At 41.4% G+C, this 10,947-nt stretch overlaps 1 non-coding gene across 1 annotated transcript; it reads left to right on the forward strand.

The window, feature by feature from the left end:
• The first annotated feature begins 383 nt into the window (after positions 1 to 383).
• Positions 384 to 516, forward strand: LOC127686569 (small nucleolar RNA SNORA17). Its single transcript, XR_007978181.1, has one exon. It is a non-coding gene; the product is annotated as a small nucleolar RNA SNORA17 (small nucleolar RNA).
• The last annotated feature ends 10,431 nt before the right edge of the window (positions 517 to 10,947 follow it).

The raw sequence follows: 10,947 nt of genomic DNA on the forward strand, positions 1-10,947 counted from the left end.
GGCCTTTTGACCCCAGGATCCTACAGAACCCCACCTGTTCTAGACTCTGATTTATTCTCTAGCCCAAAAGGATGTGTATCACACCTGGACCTCAAAATGCATACTACAGTTGCCCAGTGCAGAGAGGTCAGCCCCGAAGCAATACATACACAAACAGCAAAGTGGTTTTTATCAGTATGTAATTATGTTTATTTGTGCACATACATATAGATGTGTGTAACAATAATAATCAAAGTAAAGGAAACTCACATTAGAGTGGGCTTTTGATAGATTCTAGGGAAGGTAGCTGACAGTGGCTGGAGGGAGGAAAGGAAGAGAGAAAGTGATAATTCTGTTTCAAGTAAAAGCATACTAAAAATATACCATTTAAAATGTTAATTTAACCTTCCCCTAGCGGTATTGCAGGTGTGGATGCTGTGTGGATGTGTGTATCAGTCGGCAGTAGAGAGGTCAGAGGCTATGTCTACATTTAGTGTTCTGACCTATGAACATCTGAATGATTAGTAGTATGATAGTCCCTGAAAAAAGTGAGCCTTAGATGTCTACCAGTCTGGCACCATGGGGTCCTGACAGGGAGCTAGCCTGAGGTAACCCCTAGTCCAGGAGCAGGCAGGCCTAGACAAGCTCCCAGATGGGGAACAATCTGGAGACTAGAAGAACCACACCTGGGACTTAGAGCCCAGGTGGGAGCAATCCCAAGACAGAGGAGCCTCGTAAGGAGCCACTCGGGTGGTCAGGTGAGGAGAGAGCCCTTGACAACCACCAGACTAGAATCATGGATAGGGAGCTAACCAGAGACAATAGCCAGTCCAGCATAGCTCAGGCCTCGGGTTGGGAGGTGGGTGGAGACCATGCCCAAGATGACTCCTGCCTGGTTCCATCATGTACAAGTGAGGCATAGCACTCCTGAGACTTCTCTTGAGATGATCCTAGACACTCAGAGATCCTTTAGCTCCACTAAAAGAACATGTAAATGGTGGGTAAATGGAAAAGAAAGAGAAACAGAAGGTGTGATAGAGTGGGGGAACTGGGAGAGCAGGCCCTGTTGCTTGCCTGAGCAGCAGGGTGGAGCTGACCCCGATTGTGGGGCTTGAGGATGAGCCAGCCCTGAGGGTGTGAGAGTGGGAGAGGCAAAGGGCTGTCCAGGTCGGATTCCTCTCAGTCCTGATCCAGGGCTTTGAACTGGCCCACCCCATCTATCCCACCAATGAATTGCTAGAGTATATGAAGGGGCAGTCCTACAGAACTAAAACTACAGGATCTCCATGACACAGGACAACCACAGAATACCTGAGAGGAGTCCCAGTGATGGTTTCAGTATTGATAAAGGAGCAGAAGAAGCCAGAGGTCTTGTTCCAGGAGGTCATTGAAATGAACATTTGCCAACAAAGACATATGGACCAAAGCACACAGTGTGTGCAGGACACACTATGACACACTACAGCTTCCACCATGAGATATTTTTTTCTCTGTGGTAGGGCAAGATTGCAAGGGTGGAGGGACGGGTATAAGGGAGGGAGAGATGATTGGAATTGGGGCACATGGTGTGAAACTCACAAAGAACCAATAAAAAGTTTAAAAATATTAATTTAAAAAGAACCATCTAAATCCTTAGTAAGTCTGTCAAAGAAAAACCAAATAAGAAAAAAAGCTCTCTAAATTAGAAATCAGTGAAAGCAATGTACCCACAGGCATTGAAGAGAATACAAGGGTAGCACTGCAGTTTGAAAGTCTGGAGCAAGAGTTTACAATTTATGATATATTAGCAAGTCTGGCCACTATGGCTAGGGTAATAAACCCACAAAAAATGAGGTTTACAAGTTTTGTTTTTGTTTTTGTCACGCACTGGGTTTCCCTGGTCTACTCCCAATTGCATAGATGTGCCACTATCCACCTGAGCCCAGTAACTCACCAGGACCTCTGTCACAGAAGACAGTTACTGTGCCCTCCCTCCACCCCCAACCACCATTGGCTCCCCAAGTATGTGAAGCTGAACAGGAGAGTCAGAGCACCAGAGCTGCACTGAAGCCTAAGGACTCAGCTTTATTTGAACTGCTGGGCTGTTTCCATCGGCCCAGCAAAAAGGGAGTTTGAGGTATGATAGTGTGGGTTTAGTTGAGGGAGAGGGTGGTGCTAAGGGAAAAGGAATTTCAGTAAGCAAGAATTCTTTAGGAGGAAACGTGCTGTTAAGATATCAGCATATGTGGTCAGGCTGCTCTGCTGAGAAAAAGGTCAGCTAACTTCTGATATTTGCAGAACTCTCAGTGTCTATTTTCTCAAAAGGGGTGGTTCCCTCAAAATGGGTCATCCAGCTTGGTGCCTTGGGTAACTCCATTTTCAACCAGCCTAACAACAAGAAGATGGAGCAGCCCTTGAACCCCTCCTCCCTCTATGACAGAATGTCTACTGGTTTAGTCTTGCGTGGACTATATGATCACAAGCACAGCTGTTGTGAATTCATGAGTGTCACAGTCATGTCATGTCCACTACAGAACAATATTAATACCACAGCCTCATAAAAGCAGTTTGAAACCAATCCTACTGTAGCTTTCTCTGTTGTTGTTGTTGTTGTTGTTGTTGGTTTTTTTTTTTTTTTGGCAGTTTGGGGATCAAATTCAAAGTTTCAGCTACTCCCCAGCCCAAATCCAGTAAGCTCATTCATTCTCTTTCTCTCTCCCTCTCTCCCCCTTTTTCCTCCATTCTTTTCTTTTGCAAGACAAGGTTTCTCTGACTAGTTCTGGCTGTCTTGAAACTTACTCTGTAGACCAGGCTGACCTTGAACACAGAGATCCACCTGCTTTGGCCTCCTGAGTACTGGTATTAAAGGCATGTGGCACTACCTTCCAGCCCAGAAATCAATCTTAATTTTAAAAAATGCAAAGACTTTGAATAAAATATTAGCAATTAAAAGAGTGACATATCTCTAACAATGCATGCAGCAATAAGTGATAATTTTGCTTCAGGAATCTAAAGGTTATTCAACAACAGAAAACTTACTAGAAAAACTGTCCTTTTATTAATACATTAAAAAATTTGATAAGTACCACTAAAATATATATATATATTTATACCTATATATGTTGTTTGTCAGTGCTTTCTTTCAATATTGTCTTAGAGTAGTTTCAAAGAAGTAAATGCTGTAAGAGAAATAAGGAAGATAAAGGGCTACCATCTAATATTCTCAATGTACAATGGTTTCCTTGATAAGGTGACAGGCTACCGAAAAAAATCATTGGTAAGAAAGCTTACTGAGCCTTGGAATAAGCCTGCAATGAAGCCAGATATTCACCATTTTATCAATAACCTCTCAAAAAGCAAAGGAAAATACCCCCAGCAAAAGTACAAACTCTAGGAAATGCTTATAAACACAAAAATAAGTAAAATTTCTATACATTTAGGTGGCTATAAGTTCGCCTTAGAGCTGGTGATGTTAAGCCTTTCACTACATGTAAATAACATAAAGTTAAATGAAAAATTTGTCAATGGACAAATGGCAACATTACAGAACATAACTGTCACGGTGAGAGATTCATGTTTTAATCAATTGAGAGCTTTAAAATGCATAAAATGGGGCTATACAATGAAACCCTGTCTCAAAAGGCAAACAAACCAACAAACCAAACAAGCAAACAGCATAAATGGTACAAAAGATGCAAAAGGTAAAGTAAATAAAACTAAGACTACATGATCCACAATTCAAGTTCAAATGTCCACCAAACAAATAAAAATGTCAAACCCAACAGCATCTAGGAAAATCACGGAAACAGCAATCCGAGGCTGTTTCCCAATGTTCAAGTAATTGGAAAGATAACAGTTACTGCTGGATGATATGTGAGGAATGAGCATTCCCATGCAATGCACTGGGGTTGTCAATGTTATGGTCTTTTTAGAAGAGTCATGTGACAATGTTATATTATAAATACAGACAGTATTTGAGTCCATGATTTCTTAGTAGGAGATCTGTATTTAGCTACTGAAATTTTCACCCTGCAGTCGCATATGCAAAAAATTACTATCTGCTGTTACCCTATGGGTTGTAAAACTTTAAAACCATGTGAATGGTCATTTATTTGGGGTCTGGCTGCATATATGATTGCAGTTCGCAGAATAGATTGCTATATAGATTTTGGGAAGCATGGATAAAATGTTCTTTATATTTCTGTTTGAGAGAGAGAGAGAGAGAGAGAGAGAGAGAGAGAGAGAGAGAGAGAGAGAGAGAGAGAGAATTGTCTAGTTCTTAAAATACTTGGCATGGCATTAGCAGAAAAACTACCTGTCTGACTAGGTCTCTTAATGTGGAAGACTCCACAAGAAATTGGAGTAGACCAAGATGTGTGTGATAGTCTATGCATTTGTATCTGGTTGTATAAACATGGAGAAGAACACAGGACTATTTATACATGCTTCCTAAGTGAAAGAATGAAGAATGACAGAGAGGAGGTAGAAATGGTAAAAATGGGCAAAGGAAAGCATTGAGCTAGAATACTTTTGTGTTTATATATGCTTGGACAGATATGCTGTTTTAAAAGAAATCACAGAACTGAGAACAGAAGATAAATGTGAACAGCCAACATCCTACATCTTCTGTGCTTGTATTTAAGTTCCAAACTCCCCAGATGGTATCTGATAATGTTTCTAGCTATGGGTATAGTACTGTATAAATCCTGATGACTATCAGTGAAGGTACAATGCGAACTTCAATGCAGCCTAGCTCCAGAGATTTCTGATGTTCAGCCTCAGAATGTGCCATCTTCAGAATAGTACTTGGGATTTAGGCTCGTTCCCTTGGGCTAAGATCAAAAACTGAGGAGACAACAGGTGCTGGTGAGGATGTGGAGAAAGAGGAACACTCCTCCACTGCTGGTGGGATCGCAAGCCGGTACAACCACTCTTGATATCAGCCTGGAGGTTCCTCAGAAAACTGGGCATGATACTACTGGAGGACCCTGTTATACCACTCCTGGGCATATACCCAGAGGATTCCCCAGCGTGTAATAAGAACATATATTCCATTTGTTGAAAAGGCTATCTTTTTTCCATTGGATGTTTTCAGCCTCTTTGTCGAGGATCAAGTGGCCATAGGTGTGTGGGTTCATTTCTGGATCTTCAATCCTGTTCCATTGATCCTCCTGCCTGTCACTGTACCAATACCATGCAGTTTTTAACACTATTGCTCTGTAGTATTGCTTGAGGTCAGGGATACTGATTCCCCCAGATTTTCTTTTGTTGCTGAGAATAGTTTTAGCTATCCTGGGTTTTTTGTTGTTCCAGATGAATTTGATAATTGCTCTTTCTAACTCTGTGAAGAATTGAGTTGGGATTTTGATGGGTATTGCATTGAATCTGTATAGTGCTTTAGGCAAAATGGCCATTTTAACTATATTGATTCTACCGATCCATGAGCATGGGAGGTTTTCCCATTTTTTGAGGTCTTCTTCCATTTCCTTCTTCAGAGTCTTGAAGTTCTTGTCATACAGATCTTTCGCATGTTTGGTAAGAGTCACCCCAAGATACTTTATACTGTTTGTGGCTATTGTGAAGGGGGTCATTTCCCTAATTTCTTTCTCAGCCTGCTTATCCTTTGAGTATAGGAAGGCCACTGATTTGCTTGAGTTGATTTTATAACCTGCCACTTTGCTGAAGTTGTTTATCAGCTGTAGGAGCTCTCTAGTGGAGTTCTTTGGGTCACTTAGGTAGACGATCATGTCGTCTGCAAATAATGATAGTTTGACTTCCTCCTTTCCAATTTGTATCCCTTTGACCTCCTTATGTTGTCGAATTGCCCGAGCTAGTACCTCAAGTACAATATTGAAAAGATAAGGAGAAAGGGGGCAGCCTTGTCTGGTCCCTGATTTCAGTGGGATTGCTTCAAGTTTCTCTCCGTTTAGTTTGATGCTGGCTACCGGTTTGCTGTATATTGCTTTTACTATGTTTAGGTATGGGCCTTGAATTCCTGTTCTCTCCAAGACTTTAAGCATGAAAGGATGCTGAATTTTGTCACTGGAGGTCAGCATGCAGAAGAATGCGAATTGATCCATCCTTGTCTCCTTGTACTAAGCTCAAATCCAAATGGATCAAGGACCTCCACATAAAGCCAGACACTCTGAAGCTAATAGAAAAGAAACTGGGGAAGACCCTTGAGGACATCGGTACAGGGAGAAAGTTTCTGAACAGAACACCAATAGCGTATGCTCTAAGAGCAAGAATTGACAAATGGGACCTCATAAGGTTACAGAGTTTCTGTAAGGCAAAGGACACCATCAAGAGGACAGATCGGCAACCAACAAATTGGGAAAAGATCTTCACCAATCAGATAGAGGGCTAATATCCAATATATATAAAGAACTCAAGAAGTTAGACTCCAGAAAACCGAACAACCCTATTAAAAAATGGGGTACAGAGTTAAACAAAGAATTCTCACCTGAAGAACTTCGGATGGCAGAGAAGCATCTTAAAAAATGCTCAACTTCATTAGTCATTAGGGAAATGCAAATCAAAACAACCCTAAGATTTCATCTTACACCAGTCAGAATGGCTAAGATTAAAAATTCAGGAGACAGCAGGTGTTGGAGAGGGTGTGGAGAAAGAGGAACACTCCTCCACTGCTGGTGGGGTTGCAAATTGGTACAACCACTCTGGAAATCAGTCTGGCGGTTCCTCCGAAAACTGGGCACCTTACTTCCAGAAGATCCTGCTATACCACTCCTGGGCATATACCCAGAGGATTCCCCACCATGTAATAAGGATACATGCTCTACTATGTTCATAGCAGCCCTATTTATAATTGCCAGATGCTGGAAAGAACCCAGGTATCCCTCAACAGAAGAGTGGATACAAAAAATGTGGTATATCTACACAATGGAGTACTATTCAGCCATTAGAAACAATGAATTCATGAAATTCTTAGGGAAATGGATGGAGCTAGAGAACATCATACTAAGTGAGGTAACCCAGACTCAAAAGGTGAATCATGGTATGCACTCACTAATAAGTGGTTATTAACCTAGAAAACTGGAATACCCAAAACATAATCCACACATCAAATGAGATACAAGAAGAAAGCAGGAGTGGTCCCTGGTTCTGGAAAGACTCAGTGAAACAGTATTTGGCAAAACCAGATCGGGGAACTGGGAAGGGGTGGGAGGGAGGACAGGGGAAGAGAAGGGGGCTTACGGGACTTTCGGGGAGGGGGGGGCTAGAAAAGGGGAAATCATTTGAAATGTAAATAAATTATATCGAATAAAAAAAAAAAAAGAACATATATTCCACTATGTTCATAGTAGCCCTATTTATAATAGCCAGAAGCTGGAAAGAACCCAGATGTCCCTTAACAGAGGAATGGATACAGAAAATGTGGTATATTTACACTATGGAATACTATTCAGCTATTAAAAACAATGAATTCATGAAATTCTTAGGCAGATGGGTGGAACTAGAAAATATCATCCTGAGTGAGGTAACCTAGTCACGAAAGAACCCACATGGTATGCATTCACTGATAATTGGATATTAGCCCAGAAGCTTAGAATACCCAAGACACAATTCACAGATCAAATGATGCCCAAGAAGAAGGAAGAACAAAGTAACGATACTCTGGTCCTTCTTAGAAGTGGGAACAAAAAACCCACAGAAGGAGTTACAGAAGCAAAGTGTGAAGTGGAGTCTGAGGAAAAGATCATCCAGAGACTACCCTACCTAGTGATCCATCTCATATACAGATACAAAACCCAGACACTATTATCGATGTCCACAAGTACTTGCTGACCAAAGCTGGATATAGATGTTACCTGGGAGGCTCTGCTAGTGCATGACAAATACAGAGGGGGACACTCTCAGCCAGCCATTGAATTGAACACAGGGTCCCAAATGGGAGCGCTAGAAAAAGGACCCAAGGAGCTGAAGGGGTTTGCAGTGGCATAGGAGGAGCAATGTTATGAGCCACTCAGTACTCCCAGAGCTTCCAAGGACAAAAACATCAACCAGATACTACACATGGTGCTTCCCATGGCTCCAGAGACGTAGGCAGCAGAGGATGGCCTTGTTGGGCATCAAAGAGAGGAGAGGCCCCTGGTCCTAAAAAGGCTTGATGCAGCAGTGTAGGGAAATACAAGGACAGGGAAGCGGGAGGGGGTTGATTGGGGACCAGGTGAGGGGAGATGGCTTATGGGACTTTCAAAGTGGGGGGCCAGGAAATCATTTGAAATGTAAATAAAGAATACATCTAATAAAAATACAAAGGAAAAATACAAGAAAAAAAAAGAACAACAACCTGGAAGTGTAAGTTGAATTCAACTTGCTTCCTGGTCATGATGTTTGTGTCCCTCTTATTCACTAATTGAGAAAATGTCTTACAGCTGGATCTCATGGAGGTATTTCCTCAACTGAAGCTCTTTTCTCCATGATAACTCTAGCCTGTGTCAAGTTGACACACAAAACCAGCCAGTACATGATCTAAACTTGTACAATTAAAATATAAAATTTAAAATAGGAATTATGAACTAAACAATCTTGTGATAAGACTAGAATTTCACACCAAATCATGAAGAACAAGTTAGATAGTGTACTGGCTGGTTTTGTGTGTCAACTTGGGTAGTCTTCAGGTCATTGTAGCATGTCTTTAAAGAGGATAGTGGTAGTAGGACCCTACTATCTATGTGAAGTGGAAACTTAAGGGTTCTTTGGAAAGTCAGTTGGATGGTGTTTTACTAGGGCAAATACATGAAGGAATGTTTAACTGAAGTGGATACAGGTGAAAGACTCAGGTAGATTTCTGAGAGAATGTTTCACTGAAGCAGACACAGGGTGGAAGGATGTTCTGCTAACACAAACACGTTGAAGAACATTTGATGAAGGATTCTTTGCTAATAACATGCTTGTATTGGTTCACCTTACATTACATAGTTGACTGCATTTGTTGGGACTCCAGGGAGAGGACCACACCAAAACACTTCTGGTGGTGTGCTACAGTTTTCTTGCCACTTCAGTAGACTTGGGCTAATTGATAAAATGATGTCAGCTGAGACAGATTCAGGTGCAGAAGTAAAACACATGTTGAGGCAGACTTGTGGAGGATACATGATGTTTGGCGTGGTATAAGGACTCGACAGATAGTGATGGAGGTGGAGCTAGGCCAGCTTATACAGATGGCTGGGCAATGCTCGTTGGTCTTACATCTTTGCTGATCAATTGCTTCACAGAGAGAGGCACAGCCAAGAACTTTCCTGATTTCCCTTGCCCCTGGTCCCTCTTGCTGACTTGTGTGGAGGCTGAGGCCTGGCTGTCTCTGCTAGGTAGTGCCACCACTGCTACTATTCCTACACTGCTGAAGTATCAGTGAAATGTTTACAAGTGGATAGAGCTGCTGCTGCTAAGCTGTGAACTGAACTGTTGATTTCTAGACAACACAGACAAGAGTTACTCCAAAGAACCATTTCTAAACAGCCCCACTTCCCCCATATCCTTTCTTTTCCACTACCTCTGGTGGGTGGTGACTAAAGGGAGGTTAAAACATTTAAGAACCATCATTAAAAGTTGGCCTTGAAACATTTAAAGTTACAACTATGTACGCCTTTGCTTTCAGGATCCTAACATGGGCAGGTTGCTCTACAGAATGCTCTCCATGACTGGCTCTGGCACACCTTCCAGAAGTCCAGAGTGCTGAGTTCTTCCAGTTTTTAGACCCAAACCATGAGTCAAACATTTTTCTCTCAGGTTAATTATGTCAGATATTTTATTATAGTAATATGGAGCTGCTGTTGGCACCATAGCTTTATTGGGTTATGAGATAATGCTGATGAAAAGGGTTCCACTAAACTCTTTTTTTCTTTTTTTCTTTTTTTTCCTTTTTTTTTCTTTTTTTTCTTTTTTATTTTTTATTCGATATATTTTTTATTTACATTTCAAATGATTTCCCCTTTTCTAGCCCCCCACTCCCCGAAAGTCCCATAAGCCCCCTTCTCTCCCCCTGTCCTCCCACCCACCCCTTCCCACTTCCCTGTTCTGGTTTTGCCCTATTTTGCTTCACTGAGTCTTTCCAGAACAAGGATCCACTAAACTCTTACAATGCAAAAATGATAGTTATCTTTTACTGAGTCCTTTCACAGCTAGTGTGAAGGAAGGCTTTAATTATCTGTTTAGCAATACTCCTCTTTCACAGTTCTGTTCTGAACCAGTTAGTGAAGAACACAAAACAGATGCCAGATGAAGGGAAACCAACTGATAAATACCAAAAAGCAGATGCTAGAAGATTTGATTATTGACAAACACAGTTTGAAGGAGAGTTATATACTGATAAGAGAGTTAAAAATGCTAAACCCAGAAACTAATGAGGTGAATGAAGATTTTTCTCCATAATGAATTCCTTTTAAGGCATTGTGCTTGCATCTTTGATCTCTTATCCATTCTCCCAGTTTCAAGAAATACATTATACTGTTATCATTATTTTTGGCTGCTGAGGAAAATGGACCTCAGGAAAACTAAGACATGTGTCTAAGAACTAGAAATCATCCTGTAGCCAAGTCTAGCTTTGAACGCCCAGAGATTTGCCTGCCTCCACAACTTGAGCACTGGAATTAAAGCTTTGTGTCACCACGCCCTGCTTTATTAGTTTCTTTTCTCGTTGTTATGGTGAGAGAGCTGACAGAATCAGCATATAGAAGGAAAGGTTTATTTTTGCTCATGGTTTCAGAAGGATTTCAGTCCAGCACAGCAAGGAAGGCATGGTGAGTGCGTTACATGATAGTGGAGGATGCTATGGATAGATTGTAGCTAACTGCCAGTGGAAGAACAAATATGTGTATCTCCAAAGGCCCTCCACTACTGACCTACTTCTACCTGATACATTTCAAAGGATCCTTCCCAAAGGATCCTTAATATCCAAAACCAAGTGTTGGGAACCAAGTGTTCAAACACTTGAATCTACAGAGAATGTGTCATACTCAAACCATA

Source organism: Apodemus sylvaticus, chromosome 5, assembly GCF_947179515.1.
Source record: "Apodemus sylvaticus chromosome 5, mApoSyl1.1, whole genome shotgun sequence".
Lineage (NCBI taxonomy): Eukaryota > Metazoa > Chordata > Mammalia > Rodentia > Muridae > Apodemus > Apodemus sylvaticus.